Genomic DNA, 27,310 nt, shown 5'->3' on the forward strand with positions numbered 1-27,310 from the left:
TGCCAGTGAACATTTTGATCCAAACTCACATCTAAACAATCCCCCAGCTATTATCACAGCCTTGTAAAGAGCATCTGAAATGCTAGTAGAGACAACCCTTACCTATAAATGACTCAGGAATATGAACAGCATGTGCAAATGCCCCTTCCTCCCTTTGTCTCCTCACCTCTGGAACCCCTGGTGCTCCTGCCAAAAAGCCACTCTGGGCAGGCAAAAAGCTTTAGAGAAATTGGAGGTTCAGAAGTAAAGAAAGGAAAGATACTGTGAAAAAGGAAATGCAGCATGGAGCTGACCAGGGACAGGTACGCAGAATGAGCTGACCTTCACCAGCCCAAAAATATCTTTCCCCTACTGTGCCTGAAGTTTTGACTTCACTTTGGCATGCTGACTGAAATCGCATCACTGAGACATGCTTTCTGGATAATAAGCAGGGTTTTTTTTTTTTTGTTTTTTTTTAATGCAACTAACTTGAGGAGATTTCAGAGACTGTCAAGCCTTCATGCATTTGTGTGAATTCGTTGTTTTCCTCCTAACACCCAGCCAAGATCAACAATCCTGAGTTAATCAGAGTTTTGAACAGCTCGAAAGGAAAGGCAGGTAATTTCGGTGAAAGATAATTTGAGAGAATGTGCTAATTTTGGCTAATGTTGATGGAGAAGTTTAGAAGTCTGTAAATTAGGGCACTAGAAAGTGGAGGAGTTGCAGAAAGTTCCTACCCAAGAAAGCAGGTACTGGCCACTTTGCCAGATGCTTCATGCTTTTGAGAGTTACGTAACATTATTTCTTTTACAGATAAGGAAACTGAGGCTCACAGAGATAAAGGAACTTGCCCGGGTCAGGGTCAGATCATGTTACTGCCAGCATTTTCCACTGCTTTCCTGCTTACTCTCTTTCTTACCCTCCTCCTTTCTGTTTCCTTTCTGTTTTCTTACCATCCTCTTCCTCGCTGCTACTAGGACTTAAATGAAGAGGAAAATGTCATTCAGCTGCAATTTCTGTGATCCAACCTGGAAAAAAAAAATGTTTTGGGTTCCAAATAGTCAATTTATAAATGAGCTATTGGGATACAATTGTTCTTAAGTTGAGTAATTCATACACTCTTGATTTTTTTCCAACTACATAATTAATTGATGAAAACTGTTGAGATAATTCCTTGTTTGTAATCTTGTCTAATTATTACACAGTACCATAGTCATGCTAGACTACAAACTCTTCAAGTAGGAACTTTCCTGCACCCATCATACTAGGAATTCAGAAAATGAATGAATAAATAAATGTGAATAAATAAAATCTGATCAAAACGACCTACTCAATAATACAGTTGTATGCAGTTATTTGCAGACTGGACACCACAGAAAACCACGGGCTAGTGCTGGCTCTGACTGCCAACAAAAGACCGGTCAAAAGCAACTACCGGTGGCATCAGTTATATGGCTTAGAATGGACAGTCTGGACGTGAAAACCTTTAATATCTTCCGGGATTTGTACTCCACTTTTTTGTCACTTTTTATTCTTTATATTTAAATCCAAGAGTTTCTTTTGACCAGAGAGTTGATAAGAATGGAATAATTCTGGGACTCAAAATAGTTAAACTTGAAATTTTAAGGGCATTGGCAATTTCAGAATCAGAATAATGCATAGCGGGGGTGCCTGGGTGGCTCAGTGGTTAAGCGTCTGCCTTTGGCTCAGGTCATGATCCCAGGATCCTGGGATTGAGCCCCGCATTGGGCTCCCTACTCAGTGGGGAGCCTGCTTCTCCCTCTCCCACTCCCCCTGCTTGTGCTCCCTCTCTTGCTGTGTCTCTCTCTGTCAAATAAATAAATAAAATCTTTTAAAAATTTTTAAAAAGAAAGAATAATGCATAGAGGGTACATTGTATCATAAGTCATGAATAAAAAAACCCACAGTCACATGGAGTTCAGTAGCTAAGGTATTAATGGAACAGTACCATTGTGGAGCATTTTAGGAGCAAAAGCTTGAATCTTCCTCTATTTCCATGATCAATCTTTGGTTCAATCTAAGGGAAAACATTGACCACTAGTTAATGATAGATCTTTTGTAAACTGAGCTATCTGAAGCAACAGATCAAAAAAAAAATTACTTAATAAGGCAATATCTGCAGTAACATCATTATCTCCAGGGTATGCTATAAATGTGGGAGAACAAGACAAATATGATTTGAACCATGATCTCCTTGCCTGAAGGAAGGGGCAAAGATGCCCTATCAGACAATAGGAACTGGATGCAGGGGAAAGGATTCAGGAAACTTGGCAGCACTAAATGCAGTTAGTTAGGAGCTATGCGATAAAACTGCTTAGGTTCAAACCCCACACCCACCACATCCTACCTGTGCAGCCTGGGCAAGTTATCTAAACTTCCTTCATTTCAAAATGGGGGCTGATAATAATAGTACACACTGTAGGGAGGAATCCTGAGACCTAAATTAGTTAATATGTTTAAAGTACTTAGAAAAGTGCTTGGCATAGAGTAAGCCCTCAATCAACGTTAGCTTTTCACTCCATGCCTCAGTATGTGTAAGACCTTAGTGAAGCCCCTGCTTCTCCGGATCTCATTTGCCTCACCAAGATGATACAGTGAGTCAGCACTGAGCCCAGGCCATGCTCTCCAAGCAAAATTAGTGACCCTTTCGGGGGAGTAGGCACTCACCTTTGTACCCCTCAAAATCATAGCATAGAATTAAAGTGGGGGAGATTACAAAGTTCACTGCAAGCTTTTCCCGGTTAACAAAGGAGGTTTCCGAACTGCTGCTTAAGTTCAATGACGTGAAATCTACTACTACCTTGTGGCCAGCCCGCCCCCTTAGCTTGAAGATGTGAAGTCTAGGCGAAACATTGCCCACGGAATTGGAAATTTAAGCTTTTGCTCCTAAGAAGTTCTAAAATGGTATCAGTTAATCAACGCCTCAGCTACTCTACCGTGATGACTGACGTGTGGCAGTATTTTTTTAATTCATGATTTATGATTCAGTGCACCTGCTACAAGTTATTCTGATCCTGAAATTTTCTATGCCCTTAAAATTCCAAATTTAACTCTCCTTCTTTGCCTCAGTAATGTCCTTCCCTGAAAGCATTCCTTTGCATACCCATGAATTTCACCTCCAGTCACAATTCGTTGCCCTAACAGTCACTCCAGAGGCTGAGTCTGTCATAACCTCTTTACGTAGAACTCTCCCATCAGCATTTGAGCCCAGAAAACTCCAGGCACAATTGCCTTCTGGGGATCTAAATCAGGTTATGGTAATGTGACAGCTCATTCAATATCCTGTAACTCCCCTGCCTCTCGCCATCAACTCCCATTCACAAATTCATATTTTATAGAAAAACTTTAAATGAAAGCTTAGATTAAGCAAAAATTGTAGTTTGTTCCAGATACCTGCCGGGATTTACATACTCCATGGAGGAATCTGACTAATTCTAAACAGCAATTAAACACATTCAACATTGTTTAAAAGGCTGGGTTTGTCAGAGAAGGCAGTCTGACTGCATACAAAGGACAGTGGTCTGGAATTTGAATGAGGCTCCAATAGATTTCAAGTTCCAAACTTACTTTGAACTCCATGGTTATGCCACAGCTCTTTTGGTTCAGGAAGAAAATGTCTATGTTGAGAGCATGTTCAGGTAGATCATACTTTTGAGAATCTTGGAATATTTGACTATGGAAAGAGTATAGTACATGGGCTGGCAGCTGAGTGGAAGTCAAAAGCTTGAATCGATGAGTTTTGCTGTTAAACCACTAAAATGGCTATGTGTTCTTGGACAAGCCACACTCTAAGAGCAATCATTGTTCTCATTTATGAAATGAGGGCAGGGCAAGATGGCCCCTAAATCTCGACCCATGATCCCATACTGAAAGGCTTTTCCATGTACATTCGGCAGCCAAACCCAACTGGCAAATCCTAAAAAGTCAGAGTCTAAATGTAATTCTCCTAGTGAAACTGGCTCATGCTGTTGGTTCTATACTTGTCCAGTCTCTTTGGAAGTATATTTACAAGATCTTATCCTAATACCAAATTGATATAAATTATATTTTTCCTTTTATTGGAGTAATGAGATAGGTTTTCAGTTTTGAAAACATGTCTATAGGTCATATCTGAATGTGAACTTACTAGTTGGATCAAGAACAAAGATTGTTTTTGCCCAAGTCAGTAGAACTTGTCCTAAACTTGTTTTTAAATTCTCACTTATGAAATCATGGTTTCACATAGAAAGACACTAAATAAGAGCACATGCTAACTCTAGAAAATCTAATCCCAGTTCTACATCCCAGATAAGTGGTCTTATGTCTATGTTACTTAGCTTCCCAATAGTAAATAGAGAAGTAGAAGTGGTCTTTAACATATATTCCTGCTATAAAATTCTGTTATTCAGGAAAATAAATGCCCCTCATTTCAGCCTAAACTCTTGTGGGGAAAAAAATCTCATGTGGGAAAAATGAGTGTCAGGTAGATAAAAAGCTATCTATACATACTTGTTTAATATAAAACAAGTGAAACAGAAGTACCCACTGAATTCTACTGCACTCAAATTTATTATGAGCATGAGGAAGAACAGAAGATTTCAGGGGAAGATTATAAACATGTACCATTGTCTTTTCTGGCAACTCCTTAACTATTCACTTATAAATCCACATTAGGAGCGAGTTTATACCTCCCACAACAAACTCAGACGGCTTATATGCCATGTTTTCAGCTAAACAGAATATTTTTTAAATTATATCATGTTTTTTGCACTATCACAAGATGAGTCCTGTAGCTATATCCTTTGAGATTTTCAGTTGCCACAAATGTACCTACTCTCATGCATGGCTAAAAGATTCCAGAAAGCTTATTATTGTGTTTGGGATTGTTCGAGAAAAGACAGGCATTGAAGAAGCTGCCCAAATCAGGACTGTAGCCAGAGAAATCTCAGCGATTTCGGAACTGATGTGTTTTACAGTGTGGTTAAAAGGTGATCTCCCAAGATACTAAAAGCTGTTGTGTAATCTAGGGAGAAATGTTAATGGGCTGTGTGACCTTGAGCGAGTCCCTTAGTTTCCTATTTATAAAAACAGGAACCTAAATCAGGTATCTTTTCCAGCTCTAAAATTCTATACCTCTGAGTCTAAGAATTAATGCTTTCTTGCAGATGAAGTTAATCCTGACACAGACGATACAGTGTAGTTCAGATATAACCCAAACAAAATCACATCTCCCCAGCACAGAAACGTCAAGAGCAAGCAGGATTTACATGGGAATTAGATCTAGCCTCAGATTTCAACATTATTATGGGTTCTCATCAGAGTGCCCTGAATTATTCTCCACCCTGTTCAACCGTGCAGTAAATCTTCGGATGTGAGATCAGTGCTAGCTCAGATAAATAAATGAATCAATGTTAAGCAAATGCAGTAAATCATCAGCTTCCCTCACCTCAGTCTCCCTTCCCTGCCAAATTCCTATGGAAACAAACAAACAAAAAAGTCAGAGGAGAAAGGAAAGCAGAAAATATTTTCGGCCTACTACATGATTTGTGTGACCAAGATTGCCCTACATTTTGTCAGCATGGCCTCCACCTGCCCTCCCACCTAGCAGAACTATTTTCAGCACATAGGCCAATGCTTATTTTTGTAGATGTATTAAGCCATATCTCCTGTTATGCAGTTTTTGTTAAGGAAGTTATTCCTTAAGCCCATCCAGCTGTTTTCTCAATTGTACCTTTAGGAATAAGGGGACAGGAAGCCTGAGAAGACATAGCTAATTCAGCACTACCCCTCACAACTACAACCCAAGAAAACTATCTCACAGGAACTTACCTTGTTAATAGCAGATCAGCAGCACATCCTTGCATGAAGGACAGTCATCTCAGTTTCTTCACTTGGCCATTGTTAGGTTAAGTCTTGGATAATTACTTTTCTCATTCTAATTTAATTTGCATTAAGCCCAGTGTGTTTAGTTTTTGAGACCTAACACTCAAATCTGGCAGACATTGGCCTGTGATTAGCAATGCAAGACTCCTGGGAAAACATCTGGTCTCATTCTGAATAAATGCCTGAATTCACTATATTCTCATCTGAGAACTCTCTGAAAGCCCTTCCTAATGAAGTATATGCTGTACATACACTATTTTAATATAAAAATAGATTAACAAATGACCACTGAGAGAATGATGAATAGGAGAATGTTTGATACTTTACTATGAATTAATCATTAAAATAATTCATAAAATTATCCTATTATTTTAAAGAACCACATGCCAACTCAAGGCATTCCAATTTGACAAATAATTTTGAATGGATTGCAGGCATTTTTAGCTTTCTCCTTTATCCTCACGTTGTCATACTGCAAAGTGCAAAGTGCTGAATAACATTTTTATATATAGTACCTATCATGTAGCTACTAAGGGATGCAAAACATAACAAAAAAACTATAAGGATATTTAGCTATAAATTAACTAATAGGCATCTGATAGATACTGTTAGATTTTCACTAACATACAAACGTGCACACATATGTACCGATATACATGTGTATGCATATGCATACAAGTACATGTGTGTACGTATACACTGGACAATAAACTGGGAGTGTTTTTATTTTAATTTATGGCCAATATTTGAGGAACAACATTTTTTTCCAAACATCGATGGATTTCTAGCTAAAGTCTTAAGAATACTGTGTATCTACCTTCTTTATTGTAAACAGAATCTCCAAGAAAAAACTAACTTAATTCTAACTATTTATCTTTGTTTAAGTGCTAGAAAGATGAGAGACTGCACACTTAAGTTGATAAAATGTTGCTGAAGCATCCAATGTAAGTGGATATGGAGTTCAGCTGAATTTAATGAGAGCAAGAATGATATGACCTTTGTATTTCTGCATTTTTCTCCTTCAGAAGTTTTGACCCCCAAATGGCACTTGACATTTGTGGTGTGAGAAAATACAAATGGCCCAAAGCACTGTGTGTCACACTTAAGGCCTTAGCCTTCTGTCTTGATTCAATAATTCTCATGAGTTAACATTAGTTTTATTCTAATCTGGCACAGACAATTGGCTGGTATTTTATTTTTTGTAATAAATAAATATAGTAATATTGTTTCACCCCATTATTATTTTTCATTAATTGTCCATAGCAAGTAGTTCCATTGAATAACATATTCTCCTTTTCCAGCCCTCCTGAAAATATTTAAAATTTATAAAAATATCTTAACAGAAGAACCAAGCCACAATATTCTAATATTTAATCTGAACTGCAAAGAATCACTGAAAATTCCTGGATTATATTAGCTCATAAAAGTCACACCACCTCACCAGATAGGATCCCTGAATTATGTGATACTGGTGACACATGCCCAGTTTCCTCATTTTCTGAGACTTGCCTGAATTCCCTGAAATTTATCCTCTTCACAAGGCTCTCTGAACACCTCGCTGGTACACATTCCTCAATCCTTCCCCTCCCTCACCTAAATCCCACCAATGTCTAGAGTTTGCTAAAAATCTCTTCTCTATGGAACATATTTGTAATAATTTTGACCTGGTGGTTCCATTACAGGCATTTCAATGCCAGCGGCTCTTTGACATTGTCATAGGCTATTTTGACCCTCACCATTTTGATACAACCTAAAAAAATAAAATAAGACATTAAAAGATAAGCTTTTATACTCGTAACTTATGTGCAAAGCCATTCTGTCCTTGAGCCTTATCTGTTTCAGACCTGCAGCCTGTAAGGTGGGCATCAGCAAAGAAATGTGGGTCAAGAATGCAGATTCAGAGATGGGACAGAGGTTGGTCAGACCAAGTACAGAGGACTGAGAGCCATGTTCAATGATAATGTCTCACCCCCAAATCAGACAACCAGCCACTCTGAGCAAACTATCTGCCTTTTCTCTGAGAAGTCATCTATATTTTGAAAGCTCTATATCACAACTTCTCAGATTGCTCCTTTATATTCAACAATATATAATTAGAGAGAATGATATAAAAGCAAAAAAGCCATTCAGGTTGTACAAGAAATCTATAATTACATTTCTCTTAATAATATAGTTCATATATAGAACATCTTTTACTATGGAGAATAGGACCAATAGCTCAGCTGGAGGCAAATCCACTTTAAAAATGAGATTTCACTTCTGGCATGACAGCATGAGACCCACTCCCCAGAAAAACTGGTCAAAATTATTAAATATATGTTAAATTATTAAAATTATAAAATGTATATTAATAATTTATATATTTAATTTGCATTAAATATATACTACATATAATATGTATCTATATAGATATATAGATATAGATATAGATATAGATATATACACATACACACTAGAGTCTTGACTGCCCTGTCTCAGCAGGAAAGATAGAGGTTTTATATCCAAAGAGGCAAGAAGACCTGAGGATATTTTCCTGCTTCCTGCAACTGAGCACTAAGTTCCTACACAGAGAGAAGCCTGGCCTTGTCTCATCCCCAAGTCCTAAGTCTTGGCTCAGAGATTTTTGCCTGGGAAGCCATAAAAAACTATTCTCTTCCGAAAGAACTGACTTCACTTGCAACAGAGTGCAAAGAAGTTAAAGCCTAAGGACACTCAAAAACAGCAGAGGTTGCTGCAATGGCAATTAGGAAGAAGTTGGTGGTTCATTGACAATAGAAGCTAAACTACAACCTGAGTAGTTTGCAGGAGCAAACTGGGGAAAGACACAGTAGGGAGGAGCTTTCAGGGGGTGGGAATGTATTTTAAATACTTACCAGATAGCAAGGTGTGGTCATGGTAAGAGGCAGTTAAAGAAAACCCTAACAAAACACTGTCATCCCAACATGACTGTGGACAAAACTAAGACTGTAACCCTGAGGCACATCATCAGAGGCTTCACACTGAGGGATAGGGGTGGGGCACGGATCTCACCACAATAATGTAGCCAGTCATTAAACAAACTAACTAATAAAGAACAGATAAATTAACAAGGTCCCAAAGCCCAAGAGCTGCTACAATATAAGATCTAAAATATCTAAAATGTCCAAATATGCAGGAAAACAGGTATTACCTTTAAACTGGAGGGTAGGCAGGCAATAGAAACTCTCTGTGAGACTGATCGGGTATTGTCATATTTAACTGACAAAGCATTATAAATATAATCAAAGAATTAAAGGAAAACCACGATTAAAGAAGTAAAGGGAAGTTTGGTTACAATGGTGCCTCAAAAAAGAATATCAATAAGGATATGGAAATTATTTTAAAAGAACCAAATGGAAATTCCAAAAAATTAAAAATACAATAACTGAAATATGAAAAATTTCCTAGAAGGGCTCAACAGCAGATTTGAATTCCAGAAGAAAGAATTCAAAAATTTAAAGATAGATTGAAAGAGATTATGCAATGTGAAGAACAGAGAGAGGGGGGGCGGAAAAAAAAGAATCAAGAAAAATGAAGAAGGTCTTAGGAAAATGTGGGATGCCACTAACGGTACCAACATGCATTTAATGGAAGTATCAGAAAGAGAAGAGGGGAAGAAAGGAGCAGAAAAAAATATTCAAAGACCTAATGGCTGAAAAATCCCCAAATTTATTAAAAAACATAAATGTACATATATGGGAAGCTTGACAAATTCCAAATAGGACAAACAAAAGTGATTTGCTTTCATGCATAGTAAATATGCTCAAAACCAAAGACAAGAAAAAAACCCTGAAAGCAGCAAGAGAAAAGTGACTCATCACTAACAAGGGAAACCCAATAGGAATAATAGCTGAGTTCTTATCAATGAAGGCCAGGGGCAGTGGTATAGTATATACAAAGCCCTCAAAAAAACAAAACAAAACTGTCAGCCAAGAACCCTATATCCAGCAAAGCTATCTTTCAAATATGAAGTTAAAGACATTGCCATATTAAAAAAACTGAATTTGTTGGGGCACCTGGGTGGCTCAGTTGTTAAGCATCTGCTTTCGGCTCAGGTCATGATCCCAGGGTCCTTGGATCGAGCCCCGCATCGGGCTCCCTGCTCCACAGGAAGTCTGCTTCTCCCTCTCCCACTCGCCCTGCTTGTGTTCCTGCTCTCACTATCTCTCTCTCTGTCAAATAAATAAATAAAATCTTTAAAAAAATAAATAACATAAAATAAATAACATAAAATAAACTGAATTTGTTGCAAAAAAAAAAAAAAACTACAAAAATACTGAAGAAAATCCTTCAGGATGAAGGCAAATGATCCCAGAGGGTAAAGACATGAAAAACAAAGAGAACTGATAAAGGTAACTGTGTAATTATAAAACATATGCAAATGCATATGTCTTCTTTTCTTTTCTCAACTAACTTAGAAAACAGTTCTATAAAACAAAATACATATAATATATTTTCAAGCCTACAATATATAGAAATGATATATTTGCAAATAATAGCACAAAGGAAGTAGGTGGGAGCAAAGCTATAGTGGCCTAAAAGGAATCACTCCAGATAGTTACTCAAATCCACAAGAACAAATCAAGAGATCCAGAAATGATAAGTAAGAAGGGTAATATAACAAAAGCTATAAGTATATACTTGCTCTCCTTTCTTCTCCTAGCTTCTTTAAAGAACATAAACCTATATAAAGCAATAATTAAAACAATGTAATGTTGGATTTGTAACTTTTATATAAGTGTAATTTTTATGATAAAAATATCACAGAATGAAGGATGGGAATAGAACTCTATAGAATTAATATTTCTATATTTCGTTGGAATTAAGTTAGTGTAAATTTGAAGCTGATTCTTATATGTTAATATGTTTATGGCAAACCATAAAGTGATCACTAAGGAAATAAATGTTGAAAATATCGAAAAAAATCATTAAAGGAATTAAAATGCTACATTAGAGAATATTCACTTAAAGAAAAAGAAAGTAGAAAAAGAGCAATAGAGGGCGCCTGGGTGGCTCAGTTGGTTAGGCGACTGCCTTCGGCTCAGGTCATGATTCTGGAGTCCGGGGATCGAGTCCCACATCGGGCTCCCTGCTCAGCGGAGAGTCTGCTTCTCCCTCTGACCCTCCCCCTCTCACGCTCTCTGTCTCCCATTCTCTCTCTCAGATAAATAAATAAAATCTTTAAAAAAAAAAAGAAAAAGAGCAATAGAGGAACAAAAAAGAGACATATGGAAAACAAAAAGTGAATGACACATGAAACTCCAACTATATCAAGAATAACATTAAGTTTAAATGGGTTAAACAATCCAGTTGAAAGGTAGAGATTGTCAGATTGGATAAAACAAACAAACACAAGATCCAACTATATACTGTCTACAGAAGACACACTTTAGATTCAAAGATATAATTAGATCAAAAGTAAAAGAATGAAAATGTATATGTTGTGCAAATAGCAACCACAAGAAAGCTGGAGTAGCTATCCTAAGACAAATATACTTTAAAACAAACAAAAAGTTACTAGAGATAAAGAGGAATATTTCATAATGATAAAAGGGCCAATCCATCAGGAAGATATAAAACCAGAAATATATACATACATAACAAATGTGCACCAAAATACATGAAGCAAAAAGTGATAAAAATTAGGAGAGAGATAATTCAACAATAATAATTAATAATTATTAAATAATTGTTTATTAATTTACTTAATAAATAATAAATAATACTTCACTTTCAATAATGGATAGAACAACTAGGCAGGTCAACAAGGAAACAGAACACTTGAACAACACAACGAACAAACTAGACCTGACAGACATCTATAGAATGCACTACCCAACAGCAGTAGAGCATACATCATCCTTAAGTGCACATGGAAATATACTTTTCCAGGACAGACTATATGCTAGGTCATAAAATACACCTCAATACATTTAAAAATTTTTTTTATTTAAATTCAATTAATTAACATATAGTGTATTACTAGTTTCAGAGGTAGAATTTAGAGATTCATCAGGTGCATATAACACCCAGTGCTCATTACATCAAGTGCCCTTCTTAATGTCCATCACCCAGTTACCTCATCCCCCCACCCAACTTCCCTCCAGCAACCCTCAGTTTGTTTCCTATAGTTAAGAGTCTCTTATGGTTTGCCTCCCTCTCTGTTTTCATCTTATTTTATTTTTCCTTCCCTTCCCCTATGTTCATCTGTTTTGTTTCTTAAATTCCACATATGAGTGAAATCATATGGTAGTTGTATTTCTCTGACTGACTTATTTTGCTTAGCATAATACCCTCTAGTTCCATCCACATCGTTACAAATGGCAAGATTTCATTCTTTCTGATGGCTGAATAATATTCCCGTGTGTGTGTGTGTGTGTGTGTGTGTGTGTGTACCACATCTTTTTATCCATTCATCTGTAGATGGACATCTGAACCAATACATTTTAAAGGATAGAAATAGTAAGAAGAATGTTTTCTGACATAATGGAATGAAATTATAACTAACAATATAAAATTTTTGAGAACTCACAAATATGTGGAAATTAACATAATCTTAAAGAAGCAATAGGCCTAAAAAGAGAAATTAGAAAATGCTTTGAAAAAATGAAAATTAAAAAAACATACAAAAACTTATGGGATGTAATTAAAGCAGTATTGAGCGGGAAATTTATAGCAGTAAGTGCCTGTATTTAAAAAAAAAATCTCAAATCAATAGCCTAATTTTCCATCTCAAGACACCAGAAAAAGAAGAAGCTAAACCCAAAACAAGCACAAAGATGGAAATAATAGAATGGAAATTAAGGAAATAGAGAATAGAAAACCAATAGAGAAAATTGATAAGACCAAAATCTGGTTCTTTGAAAAGATGAATAAAATGGACAAACTTTTAGCTAGATTGATGAGAGTGAAAAAAGGGAGAAGAGTCAGATTTCTAAAATAAAAAATAAAAAGGGGCAATTAACCACCATCCAACAGAAATAAAAAAGGATTTTACAGAAATACTACAAACAATTGTATACCAATAAATTAGATGAAAGAAGAAATTCCTATAAAGACACAAACTACAGAAACTGACTCAATCTGAATAGACCAATAACAATAGAGTGAATTAAGAATAATAAATAAATAAATAAATAAAACCTACCCACATAGAAAATCCTAGGTCCATATAGATGTCTTCCTGGGTGAATTCTACTAAACATTTAAAGAAGTATTAGTACCTGTTCTTCACAAACTCTTCCAAAAAATAGAAAAGATGGTAATACTTATCAACTCATTCTATGAAGTCAATATTACCCTGATACCAAAACCAAAGACATCACAAAGAAAACACACTACGGACCAATATCCCTTATATATATGGAAACAAAAATCCTTTACAAAACATTAGCAAATTAAATCCAGTAACATAAAAGGATTTATCAAAAAATGTAAGATTGGTTTAACTTCTGAAAATCCAGGGCGCCTGGGTGGCTCAGTTGGTTAAGCAACCGCCTTCGGCTCAGGTCATGATCCTGGAGTCCCTGAATCGAGTCCCGCATCGGGCTTCCTGCTCGGCAGGGAGTCTGCTTCGTCCTCTGACCCTATCCCCTCTCAGGTGTTCTCTCTCTCTCATTCTCTCTCTCTCAAATAAATAAATAAAATCTTAAAAAAAAAAAAAAAACTTCTGAAAATCCATTAAGGCAAAGCATTGTTATCAATTAACTAAAAAAACCAAAATCGTATAATTATATCAACAGTTGCAGAAAATACATTTGATAATATCCAACACCTTTTCCTGATTTTATATATAAATATATATTTATATTTATTAATATAAATTTACATATATATTCAGCAAACTAGGAATACAAGTGAAATTTCTCAGTGTAATAAGGGGCATCTATAAAAAACTAACATCATATTTAATGATGAAAAACTGAGTTCTTTTTCCTTAAGATCAGGAACAAGACAAGGTGTCTGCTCTCACCACTTCTATTCAACATTGTACTGAAGGTTCTTGTAAGGACAATTAGGAATGAAAAAGAAATAAAATGCATTTAGGTCAGAAGGAAAGAAGTAAAACATTCTATTTGCATATGACATGATCTAGATATCGACAATTCTAAGGAATACATTAAAAACTGTTAGAACTAATAAAAGAGGGCGCCTGGGTGGCTCAGATGGTTAAGCGTCTGCCTTCGGCTCAGGTCATGATCTCAGGGTCCTGGGATCGAGTCCCGTATCGGGTTCCCTGCTCAGTGCAGAGCCTGCTTCTCCCTCTCCCTCTGCCACTCCCTCTGCTTGTGCTCTTCTGTCTATCTCTCTGTCAAATAAATAAATAAAATCTTTAAAAAAAAAAAAGAACTAATAAAAGAGTTCAGCAAGGTTGCAGGATACAAGATCTATATAAAAGTCAATTGCATTTCTATACATTTGCAATGAACAATCTGAAAATGAAATTAAGAGTACAATTCCATTTACAATAGCATTTAAAAAATAAAATACTTAGGAATAAATTTAACCAAAGATGTCCAAATCTTACACTCTGAAAACCATAGAACATTGTTGAAAGAAATTTTAAAAGATCTAAATAAGTGGTAGTTATTCACATTCACAGATTGAAAGATTTAATTTAAGATGGCAACATTCCCCAAATGGATTTACAATTCAGTGCAATCCCTATCTGAATCCCAGCTGGCTTCTTTGAAAATTGGCAAGCTAATTCTAAAATTCATGGGTTAGCCTGGTGATGGGTATTAAAGAGGGCACGTTCTGCATGGAGCACTGGGTGTTATACACAAACAATGAATCATGGAACACTACATCAAAAACTAATGATGTAATGTATGGTGATTAACATAACAATAAAATTAAAAACAAAAAATGAATAAATGTTTTATAATAAATAAATAAATAAATAAATAAATAAAATTCATGTGGAATTGCAAGTGACCTAGAATAGGCAAAACTATCTTGAAAATAAAGGATAAAGTTGGAAGACTCAGATATCTTAATTTTGAAACTAACTACAGAGGAACAATAATGAAGAGAGTGTGGTACTAATGTAAAGGTAGACATGTAGATTAATTGAATAGAATTGAGAGTTCAGACACAGACCCATGTGTCTGTGGTCAACTGGTTTTGAGAAGGGTAAAAGGTAGTTCTATGGGGAAAGAATAGACTTTTCAACAAATGATGATGGAGAACCTGATAGCCTTGTGAAAAGAATTAACTTAGATGTTTTATTTCATACCACATATAAAAATTAATTCAAAGTGGATCAGAGACCTAAATGTAAAAGCTAAAATTTAAACTCTTAGCAGAAAACATAGAGGTAAATCTTTATGACCACAGATTTGGCAACTAGTTTCTTTGCTATGACACCAAAAAGCACAAGCAACAAAAGAAAAAAATTAGACAAATTATACTTCATCAAAATTAAAAACTTTTGTGCCTTACTTTATTTTTTTAAAGCTTTTATTTATTTATTTATTTAAGAGAAAGCAAGAGAGAGAGCACAAGCAGGGGCAAGGGGGAGGGGAGAGGGGGAGGGAGACGCAGACTCCCCATTAAGCAGGGAGTCTGAGGCAACTCGGGGCTCAATCTCAGAACCCTGAGATCATGACCTGAGCCTAAGGCAGACGCTTAACCAACTGAGCCACCCAGGCATCCCCCCCAAAAAAAACTTTTGTGCTTTAAAGGATGCTATCAATAAAGTGATTTTGTGCTTTAAAGAGCACTGTCAAGAAAGTGAAAACACAATCTTCAGAATGGGAAGAAATGTTTACAAACTACATATCTTAAAAGGTTTTTGCATCCAGAATATATAAAGAACTCTTACAACTCAATAATAAAAAGACAAATGACTCAGATAAAAATGGGCAAAGTATCTGAACACACATTTCTCCAGAGAAGACATACAAATGACCAATAAACCTATGAAAGAATGTTCAACATTATTAGTCATCAAGGAAATGCAAATCAAAATAACAATATTATACCATTTCATCTAAACTAGGATAGCTATAATCAAAATGTCAAATAATAACAAGGACTGAAACGAATGCAGAGAATTCCCTCATACACTGCTGGTAGAAATGTAAAATGGTAGAGACACTTTAAAAAACATTCTGGTAATTCCTCAAATGGTTAAACTTAGAGTTACTATAAGACCTAGAATTCCACTACTAGATATTTACCCAAGAGAAATGAAAACATGTCCACACAGAAACTTGTACACAAATGTTTAATAGCATTATTCATAATAGCCAAAAGGTGGAAACAATCCAAATGTCCATCAACTGTTGGGTGGATAAACAAAATGTGGAACTGCCATACAATGGTGTATTGTTTGACAGTGAAAAGTAACGAAGTACTGATACATGCTGTAACATGAATGACCCTTGCAAACATTATTCTAAGTGAAAGAAGCCAGTTACAGAATATCACATAGCATATGATTCCATTCATATGAAATTTCCAGAATTGAAATACAGTGCAAAAGTAGATGTGTGGTTGCTTTGGGCTTGGGAGAGGAATGGCAGAAAAGTAACTAAAGGATAAGGAGTTTCTTTTTGAGGTAGTGAAAATTTTCTAAAATGGACTATGGTAACAGTTGCACCTATCTGTAATACACTAAAAATCACTGAACTGTACACTTAAAAAGAGTAAATTTTATGGTATGTGAATTGTATCTCAATAAAATTGTTAAAAATCTATAAACTCTAAAATTATCTTTTTTTAATTATAAAAGTTACATAATTTAGTACTGGTAATAATAAAAATAGTTTTAAAATCTTCAAAATAAATAAAATGTAGTTAAATTAAAAGAAACAATAGCTGCTTATAAAAAATGTAAACAATGCAAAAATGAATAAAAGAGACTCATAGACTTGTGGGTGGGGGTAGAGCAAGAAGCAGGGATATAACTTTAAAACATGACTTTACTCTTTGATAGGGTCATTTTTGTGCAGTTCTGTCAAAACTGATTATTTAAAATGGTTTTGTCAAAATGCCCCACATTGCTGTGGAATTTCCCTCTTTGCTACAATCAATTCATCTCCCAGATTTCTTGATCTGCTAACAGCTTTGTTGCCACCTTCCAAGAATCTGTGGCCCACTCTTTCATTTCAGGCCATTAAGTTAGCTTTTTTAAAATCCATGGTTCAGTACCATTAAGCTTCTATTGATTTTATTGAGAAAAGAGAATAAGTAAATTGTCTTACCCTAAAACTTAATCATTCTCTGTTCTCTTTATCCTTTTGCTTTGCTGGCCAAAGACTCACATCCTGTTTTCTTTGAGGTTTGGTTTGGTTTTTTGTTTTTTTTTTCTTTCTCAGTCAGCCCTTCAAGGCACTCTGCCCATATTTTTCCAGTTCTGTTTCTGTCTCTATTGTAAATGTTTACATATGTTTTCTAAATAAAATATTAAAATTTTAACATCTTTATTAAATAATTGTATACATATTTATATAAAATTGTTACATAATTCTATTCAGCAATGACAATGTAGTTTTTAAAAATGTAATATTAAAATAGAACCTAGACTAAAGAGAAAGCCTAGACTAAAAGATATAAAAAAAATTAGAGCATCAATCCAAAGGGTCACATACTTTGTCTTTTTATAAACCAGGAAGAGAGCTAATTTTGATTCAGCTTGTAAAACTGCATGCTGCACCATTGTTTGCAAAATAGACTTCTCTACTCTGGACATTTACAAAGATTTTTTTCAACCCACAACTGCTAAGCATGTTCTCAGCTACTGAGAGGGTTGCCTTGGGATTATTCTTGGCTTTATTTGTTGGGTTTTTTTTTTTTCCAATTACAAAAAAACACATCCACTGCCCAACTTTTATGTGTAAATGCTACTAAGCTTACTACTTCTGCTCTAATGGCATTATTTAACATAATTCTCAAAATGACATGATAAGCATTGTTCTCACTAAAATTGCAACAGTAAAGCCAATGGCCTATTATTTCAGAGGTAACACTACTAAAATAATACAAATTTAAGAAAGAGTAAAGAACAGAAAGAAATCCAATGCAGATGTTTCAAATAAAAGTACTTTAGTAAGGGAGTTATACAGAGAGTTATAGAAAATGTTAAGGTATCTGGCAAGGAATATTGAGACACCCAGACTTGGAACAGTGAAACAGCGTTAACACCGGGAGGTCTGAAAAGGCAGGGAGATGAAAATGTGTTGTCAAAGCCCTGTGAGAGCATCTGCAGGGCAGAGACACCCAGCAGGAGCTTCTGTCACTGAGGAACATGGGCACAGGCACAGACAAGGGAGAAAGCAGGGAAGATCATCCAGATCTACCTCTTTCCTCTGGGTCTTTGATTTTGAGCGAGTGTCTCCCATTAGCCAAATCTAAGAGAAAACTGCCAACTACAGAACCCAAGAAACAAAGCCTATAGGAACAGCTCCCTTACACATAAGGGCGAGAAGGCCAGGACAGGGAATTTGCCTGTGGAGGCAAAGATAGACTAAGCTAGCCTAGGTACTAGGAAAAAGGAATCCAGGAATCTCAAGAGATATTCCTGCACCAAATAGGCAGGACCCAGAGGTAGCTGCCAATTTTTAGCTCTTCTGCAAAAATAGTATAGCTTCCAAAAGTATTTTCACTGATAAATAGAATGTTCATTTCCCTTTGCTATCTCCTCGAGATTTCACCTCTGATGAAGAAACTTTTTTCATGGTCATCTTCTAGTTATCTAGATGATGCATTAAAATTTTCCTGGGAAGAAATTCAGAAGTTGAAATAGACATATGACATTCCTTTAATGGGGTCTGGATTGAATACTAGAATGGTCAATCAGACTGGGGAAGTCAGGTTATTGGTCAAGAGCCACTGTCTCTCTTTTTCATGAAGCTACTGCCTGTACATGGAATAATTATCACTGGCATCCTTCCCCAATTTGGTCTGAAAATGTAGGGCTACCTGACCATTACCTCATAATTGTCATAATAACTAAGCTATTACTATTACTGAGCAGTGCAGAAGTCATCACGGAATAGATTCAAATCTCTCTAGTGCCTACAGACTCGATCATAAAGCAAGCACTTGTGAAGTACATCATGTTATTTGGTCTGTCATTCAATATCAGCATCATTTATGATGCTTGTGCCAGTCAGGGTGGCAGCAGGAAAATAATTCCACTCTGATGACTCCATTGAAGAGATTTTAATGAGACAACTGCAGAGGTGAGCACAGGGTCAGGGATACTTGCAAAGGATTGAGGCACCCAGACATTTTCAATCGTGGGAAGCTATTACCACCCTTCGGGCAGAAGGGGCAGAAGTGGGTGGCAGATAATGTGACCAGATCCCTGTGAGAGCTGGAACTCTGGAGGAGGGATAGACAGAAGCTGCACTCATGTGGGGTGGCACGGCTGCTTCCAAGTATAAAACATAGAAACAGGGAGGAGGAGGTAAACTCCCCCACTTCTCTCTCTTTCTCCATCTAGCCTCTGGCTGACCCCTAACCCTGGCTGCACCTCACTACCTGACAGTGGCAGGCACTCAGGTAGTGTGGTCCATTGAAGCCAGCACACCTGGTACATAGCAAGACAGAGAAGAGCAGATTGGGGCGGGCTGAGTCTAATGGAAAGTAGCTAACACAGCATCCCTTCATAATAACTCACTAAAAGTACCACATAATAAGTAAAATATTGGGAGAAGCCTAGATTTGACTTTTTTCCAAGGGGACTTAATTACTGAAGTGCCAAAAGATATTGCTAGGTATATAACAAATGCCTTAATCAAACCTAAAAACAGCTGCTTAAACTTTCCATTTTAGGGCTGACAGTGTGGTTCAGACATAGAAATACTAAGAATACAATCCACTTTGTGTTCTGTATGTTAAGTACATATATAGTGTATATCTTCTGTTTTTGTCTTATCAGTAAACTCTTTCAAAAAATTTTTTCAAATAACTCAACTTTATTCCCTAAACCAACTAAAGTAGGATATATTATTTTGAAAGAGCAGGATTGTTAATTATGGAAATTACTTCAAATATAAATTGAGTACTATGATTTGGCATCAAAGCACAGTGGCAAGGGATTTTCTATGTCACCTTTTTTTTTCTTGTTTAGTATGCACAAAATTATATGCCTCCTTTCCACTCCAGCTTTATTGCATCTGCCACATCACAAATAATATGATCAGTCAGAATGTCCCCATGGTCAGATGCATTGTTTTTCTAAATTTGGCATTTTAACTGCTTTTTCATTTTACAATGCGGGCAGCAAAATTGGTTATAGATCCAAAAAATAAACCATATTAGTAAACTGTAAGAAGAAATATTGCATTACAAATGAAAATTTCACCAAATAAAGTTTCATTTAATTGTAGCCTTTATAAGGACAGCATCCCTCCAGTTTAATCTTCAGATACAATTGTTGGCCATGCCTTTTGCTCTCTCGCTGATAAAGCTACATCTAATAAGGTTAACTCTTCCTTTGATATTATTTGAAGCAAGGTGTTTACACAGTTGTAGCTATAATGACTCCAGAGACTTTTGGCTTCTTGGTATTTTTATTAACATTTTAACATCTAGGACTAAAAGTAAAATATATCTTATATTTTAAATATTTACTTGGACCTCTTATGATTGGTAATTTTATAATCTCATGTGCCTTTAGAGAAAAATTTTAAAGAGTAATTTAAACATATCTTTCCTCAAAACACAATGAAACTTTTTAAATGGCTTCAACTTCAAGACAAGTCCACAGTCCCCTTTCCACTTTTCCCACATCTCATTGAATGGTACCTCTCACATCCTCACGTAAGTGCATGTGCAAATGCATACACGCACACATACATACACACAGAAATCCATTATAGCACAGGAAATACAGATGGATTAAGATTATATTGATGATTCAGAAACTGTATAATTTCTGTAAAATAAAAACAAAAAGGATCATATTGCCAGAACACCTAATTATATAGATGAATGGCCTAAGACCCAATTCAGGTCAAGGAGGGACCTCTAGATAAGTTAAATGAATGCATTTTCTTAACTAAACTCCAGAAAACCTCCCACTTTGAGCATGTCGTGGAACTCTGCAAGCCCACTGAAGGCACTGACAGCTGAGTTCATGCTATGTTCTGTGCACACAGAGGGCAACTGTGACGTTTGTCATGTTGCATCTGGCAATACTGCTCCTCTGAAATAAACCTGTCACAGTGGACCCCTAGCGTGGACATTAAGACTAGAGAAACACAAGGCAGTCCTCTCTCTAACTTTAGGTTTTTCACACCTCTGTCACCAAAGGAGCAATAACCTGTCAAAGATGGTAGAGAGACCTCCCAAAGTGCTCCACTTGTAGGGGCTTTTCTTCCTACTTCCTTACTTGAGGGAGTCCGTGGTCCATCAACATACTCCCCTCCCACACAGCCTAAACAGAAACACACCAATCAGTAGGTCCAGGAAAAGCCACCTATAAGCTTGGAGTTTGGACTTCTTCTCCATCTACACTTACTTTTTTGGTGGATTCATAACTTTAAATACCAGCATTAAGCCTGTGACTCACAAACTATTATCGTTATTCTGGGTGTCTCCCATGAACTGCATATGAACACATCCAAATGTCGGTCTGTATTCAGATGTCTAACAAGTATTTCAAATATAGCATGTACAAAACTCAACTCCTGCTCTTTTCCTAAAACCTTCTCTCAGGTCTCAGTAACAGCTACTCTTCCTTCTTGACACTTAGACCTGAAATCTGGAAGACATCCTCGACTCCTATTTTTCTCCCATACCCCACAGGGAATATACCACCAAATCCAATTGTTTTCCAATTCATCTAGAATCCCACTGCCTCTCACTGCTGGCTCTGCGACGACCTAGCCTGAGCACCAATGCTGTTCCCCTAGGATAACTGTAATAGCCTTCTCTAACTGGTCTTCTTGTTTTCACTCTTGCACTCTTGTTATTATTATCAACAGTGCAGCCAGTGTAATCTTCTTAATATTAATCAAATTAAGTCATTGCTTTACTCAAAACCTTCTGATGGCTCTCCACTTCAACCAGACTAAAAGCAAAAGTTCACAAAATCTCAGATTATTTAGTTCTGTATAAGTCCTTGACCTTATCACCAATTCTTCTCCCCTCAATCTGATCACTGCAGTCATAGTTGCCTCCTTGCTGTTCCTGGAACATTCTAGGCACATCCCAGCTTTGGTCTCATCACACCTATTGTTTCCTTGGAATGAAACACTTTTTATCTGATATCTCCTTGCCTTGTTTCTTCACCTGCTTTGGACAGGTCCTTGCTCAAATGTCATCCTCTCAATAAGACCCACCCTGATTCCCCTATTCAACTTAAAGTTGCAACCTCCCTTTCCAGCCAGCACTTCCAATACTCCATACCCTGCTCTATATTTTTCCATAGCACTTATCACCTGTGTTTTCTATGTTTATTGCCGTGACCTCCTCTCCCCACTAGAATATAATTTTCCCATGACCAGGTATTGTCACTTATTTCTTTTTAATTATTGTTTCCTAACTGCCCAGAACAGTGCTTAGCTCACAGTAGCTCACAAATTTATTATATGCAATAAATACCTGTTGAATGAGTTAAATGCAGATCTCAAAAGTCAGTTTCCATCCTCAAAGGGAAATTTAATAGTGATCTGCAAAATTCCTGGTGGCCTCTAGTACTGATCAACCTAATCATCGATCTATAGATACAAATAAACAAGACACTTTTGGTCATTTATGGAAAACTAGCAACCTGAAAGAGGGTGATCAAACTAAATAGACAATAAAAATCCTCCTGGTAGACAAACAAGACATTAGAACCATATGATAATTTCAATAGATGTGGAGAAAGCATTTGACAAGGTACAACATCCATTCGTGATAAGTCCCTCAACAAGCAGATATAGAGGGAACATACCTCAACATGATAAAGGTCATATATGAAAAACCCAGAGCTAATATCATTATCAATGGGTAAAAACTGAGAGCTTTTCCTCTATGGTCAAGAACAAGACAGGGATATCCATTCTTACCACTGTTATTGAACACTGTACTGGCAGTCCTAGCCACAGCAATCAAACAATGAAAAGAAATAAAAGGCATCCAAGTCAGTAAGGAAGAAGTAAAACTTTCACTATTTGCACATGACATGATACTCTATATGGAAAACCCAAGAGGGCACTTGGGTGGCACTGGCCATTAGGCCTCCGACTGTTGGTTTCAGCTCAGGTTATGATCTCAGGGTCCTGAGATGGAGCCCCACATCCAGCTCCCTGCTCAATGGGGAGTCTGCTTCTCCCTCTCCCTCTGCCCCTCGCCCTCCCCACTCATGCACTCTCTGTCTCTCAAATAAATAAATAAAATCTTTAAAAAAAAAAAGGAAAACCCAAAAGACCCCACTTAAAAACTGTTAGAACTGATAAACAAATGCAGTAAACTTGCAGGATACAAAATCAATGTACAGAAATCTGTTACATCTCTACGCACCAATAATGAAAGCAACAGAAAGAGAAATTAAGAAATCAGTACCATTTAAAACTGCACCAAAAACAATAAGATACCTAGGAATAAACCTAACCAAAGAAGTGAAAGACCTGTACTCTGAAAACTATAAAATACCAATGAAAGAAATTGAAGATGACACAAAGAAATGGAAAGACATTCCATGCTCATGGATTGGAAGAACAAATATTGTTAAAATGCCTATACTATCTAAAACAACCTACACATTTAATGCAATCCCTATCAAAATGCCAACCACATTTTTCACAGAGCTAGAACAATCCTAAAATTTGTATGGAACCACAAAAGACCCTAAATAGCCAAAGCAACCTTAAAAAAAGAAAAGGAAAGCTGGAGGCATCACAATTCTGGACTCCAAAGTTATATTACAAAGCTGTAGTGATCAAAACAGCGTGGTACTGACACAAAAAATAGATCAATGGAACAGAGTAGAAAACCCAGAAATGAACCCACAATTATAAGGTCAATTAATCTTCAACAAAGTAGGAAAGAACGTCCAATGGGAAAAAGACAGTCTCTTCAGCAAATGGTGTTGGGAAAACTGGACAGCCACATGCAAAAGAATGAAACTGGACCACTTTTTTACATCATACACAAAAATAAAACTCAAAATAGATTAAAGACCTAAATCTGAGACCTGAAACCATACAAATCCTAGAAGAGAACATACAGCAACTTCTTACAAGATATGAATCCTGAGGCAAGGGAAACAATATCAAAAATAAACTATTGTAACTACATCGAAATAAAAAACTTCTGCACAGTAAAGGAAACAACCAACAAAACTAAAAGGCAACCTACAGAATGGGAGAATATATTTGCAAATGACATATCTGATAAAGGATTAGTATCTGAAACATATAACAAACTTATAAAACTCAACACCAAGGGGCACCTGGGTGGCTCAGTTGTTTAAGCGACTGCCTTAGGCTCAGGTCATGATCCTGGAGTCCCGGAATCGAGTCCCGCATCGGGCTCCCTGCTCGGCGGGGAGTCTGCTTCTCCCTCTGACTCTCCCCCTCTCATGCTCTCTCTCTATCACTATCTCTCTCAATTAATAAATAAAAATCTTTTTAAAAAAACAAAAAAAAAACAAAAAAAAAAACTCAACACCGAAAAACCAAATAATCCAATTAAAAAATGGGCAGAAGACATAGATATGTTTTCAAAGAATACATACAGATGGCCAACACACACATGAAAAGATGCTCAACATCCCTGATCATCATGGAAATACAAATCAAAAGTATAATGAAATATCACTTCACACCTGTCAGAATGTCTAAAATCAATGACACAAGAAATAGCAGGTGTTGGTGAGGATGTGGAGAAAGGGGAATTGCACTATTGGTGGGAACACAAATTGGTGCAGCCACTCTGGAAAACAGTGTGGAGGTTCCTCAAAAAGTTAAAAATAGAACTACCCTGGGGCGCTTGGGTGGCTCAGTCGGTTAAGCAGCTGCCTTTGGCTCAGGTCATGATCCCGGGGCCCTGGGATGGAGCCCCACATCAGGCTCCCTGCTGCCTGCTTCTGCCTCTGCCCCTCCCCCCCCACTTGTGCACACTCTCTCTCTCTGTGTCAAATAAATAAATATAATCTTTAAAAAAAATAGAACTACCCTATGATCTAGCAATTGCACTACTAAGTATGTATGCAAAGAATACAAATATACTAATTCAAAAGGAACATGCACCCTGATGTTTATAGTAGCATTACCTACAGTAGCCAAATATGGAAGCAGCCCAAGTGTCCATAGACTGATGAATGGATAAAGAAGATGTGGTATACACAATGGAATATTGCTCAGCCATAAAAAAGAATGAAATCTTGCCATTTGAAAGGACGTGGATGGGGCTACAGAGTACTATGCTAAGTGAAATAAGTCAGTCAGGGAAAGACAAATACCATATGATTTCACTTTATATGGAATTTAAGAAACAAAGGAGCAAAGGGTAAAAAGAGAGAGAGAGAGGCAAACCAAGAAACAGACTCTTAACTATAGAGAACAAACTGATGGTTACCAGAGGGGAGGTGTGTGGAGATAGGTGATGGGGATTAAGGAGGGCACTTGTTGTGATATATAGAAGTGTTGAATCACTGCATTGTACAACTGAAACTAATATAACACTGTATGTTAACTAACTGGAATATAAATAAAAACTTAAAAAAAAAAACAGAAAATGAAGGGACAGGACAAGTTACTTTTTAAACAACACTCATGAATCTTGGTTTCAAAGACTATCACATCCACAAAAGAATAGGCTGCTATACCAAAAGAATCATCAGAGAACCAGAAAGTCCTTTTGGAATTTAAAAATGTACTTGATAAAATTTAAAAACCAAAAAATGGCTGTAATTGCATTAACAGTTGCTTCAGAAAACTGAATTGGTGATTCAGAATCTCATCTTGAGCAATTTTTCCATAACTTAAAAAGAAAACAAAATAGAAACTACATAAGAGAGCTTAAGAGACAAGAAATATGGATCTAAAACATATAATATTGACTTATTAAAAGTATCAGGAGAAGAAAATGGAGTAAATGTTAGAGAATAAATAATCGAAAGAAAGAGAGGAAGAAAGAAAGAAAGAAAGATAGAAAGAAAGAAGAAAGAAAGAAAAGAAAAAGAAGAAAGAAGAAAGAAAGAGAAAGAAAGAAAGAAAAAGAAAGAAAGAAAGAAAGAAAGAAAGAAAGAAAGAAAGAAAGAAAGAAAGAAAAAATCTCCTGAGCTGAAGATGGACTTATCAGGACAAAAAAGTGCACCCCAAGTATCATAAGAAAGAGTGCATTAAATTAAAATAAAATATGTATATAGATAGCTTGTCAAAATTCTATAAAGAGGGGGTGCCTGGGTGACTCAGTCGTTAAGCATCTCCGGCTCAGGTCATGATCCCAGGGTCCTGGGATCGAGCCCCGCATCAGGCTCCCTGCTCAGCGGGAAGCCTGCTTCTCCCTCTCCCACTCCCCCTGCTTGTGTTCCCTCTCTCGCTGTGTCTCTGCGTCTCTGTCAAATAAATAAATAAAATCTTTTTTAAAAAATCCTATAAAGAGAAGAATCCAATTTTCTTCTAGAAATAAAAATAGTTACCTAGATGAGAAAGACACTCAAATTAACATTATATGTCTTAATTTTAATTGTAAATACTAAGAAAATACCTAGCTGCGGGGCTGCAAGATGGCGGCGCAACACAGGACCCTGAGGGTGGTTCGCAGCCGGCTGGGCCCACAGCGGAGGCCGACCCGCGGGGCCGCTTTACGTGTCCCATCTGTTTAGAGGTGTCCAAGAAGCCGGTGCAAGTGCCCTGTGGTCACGTCTTCTGCTCTGCATGCCTGCAGGAATGTCTGAAGCCGAAGAAGCCTGTCTGTGGGGTGTGTCGCAGCGCTCTGGCACCTGGCGTCTGAGCCGCGGAGCTCAAGGGGCACATTGAGAGCACAGAGACTTCTTGCCATGGCTGCCGTAAAAATTTCTTCCTGTCCAAGATCCGGGCACACGTGGCTACCTGTTCCAAGTACCAGAATTACATCATGGAAGGTGAAAAGGCCACCACCAAGGATGCCTCCCTTCAGCCAAGGAACGTCCCAAACCGTCACACCTTTCCTTGCCCTTACTGTCCCGAGAAGAACTTTGATCAAGAAGGACTAGGGGAACACTGCAAGTTATCCCATAGCACCGATACCAAATCTGTGGTTTGCCCGTATGTGCCTCAATGCCCTGGGGAGACCCCCACTACCGCAGCGCCAGCTTCATAGAGCACATCCAGCGCCAGCACCAGTTTTCTTACGACACTTTTGTGGATTACAGTGTTGATGAAGAGGACATGAGGTGTTGCAGCACTCCATCTTCGATCAGTGGGCAGTCTCTGCTGTCCATCTCCTGTTCCAGAGCTTCCATTGTGTGTTAGGCGTGAAACATGTGACTCATACACCTTAA

The 27,310-nt window shown here is 37.0% G+C and overlaps 1 pseudogene; it reads left to right on the forward strand.

The window, feature by feature from the left end:
• Positions 1-282: 282 nt before the first annotated feature.
• Positions 283-27,310, forward strand: LOC116626383 (annotated as a pseudogene).

Source organism: Phoca vitulina, unplaced genomic scaffold, assembly GCF_004348235.1.
Source record: "Phoca vitulina isolate PV1807 unplaced genomic scaffold, GSC_HSeal_1.0 scaffold86, whole genome shotgun sequence".
Taxonomy (NCBI): domain Eukaryota; kingdom Metazoa; phylum Chordata; class Mammalia; order Carnivora; family Phocidae; genus Phoca; species Phoca vitulina.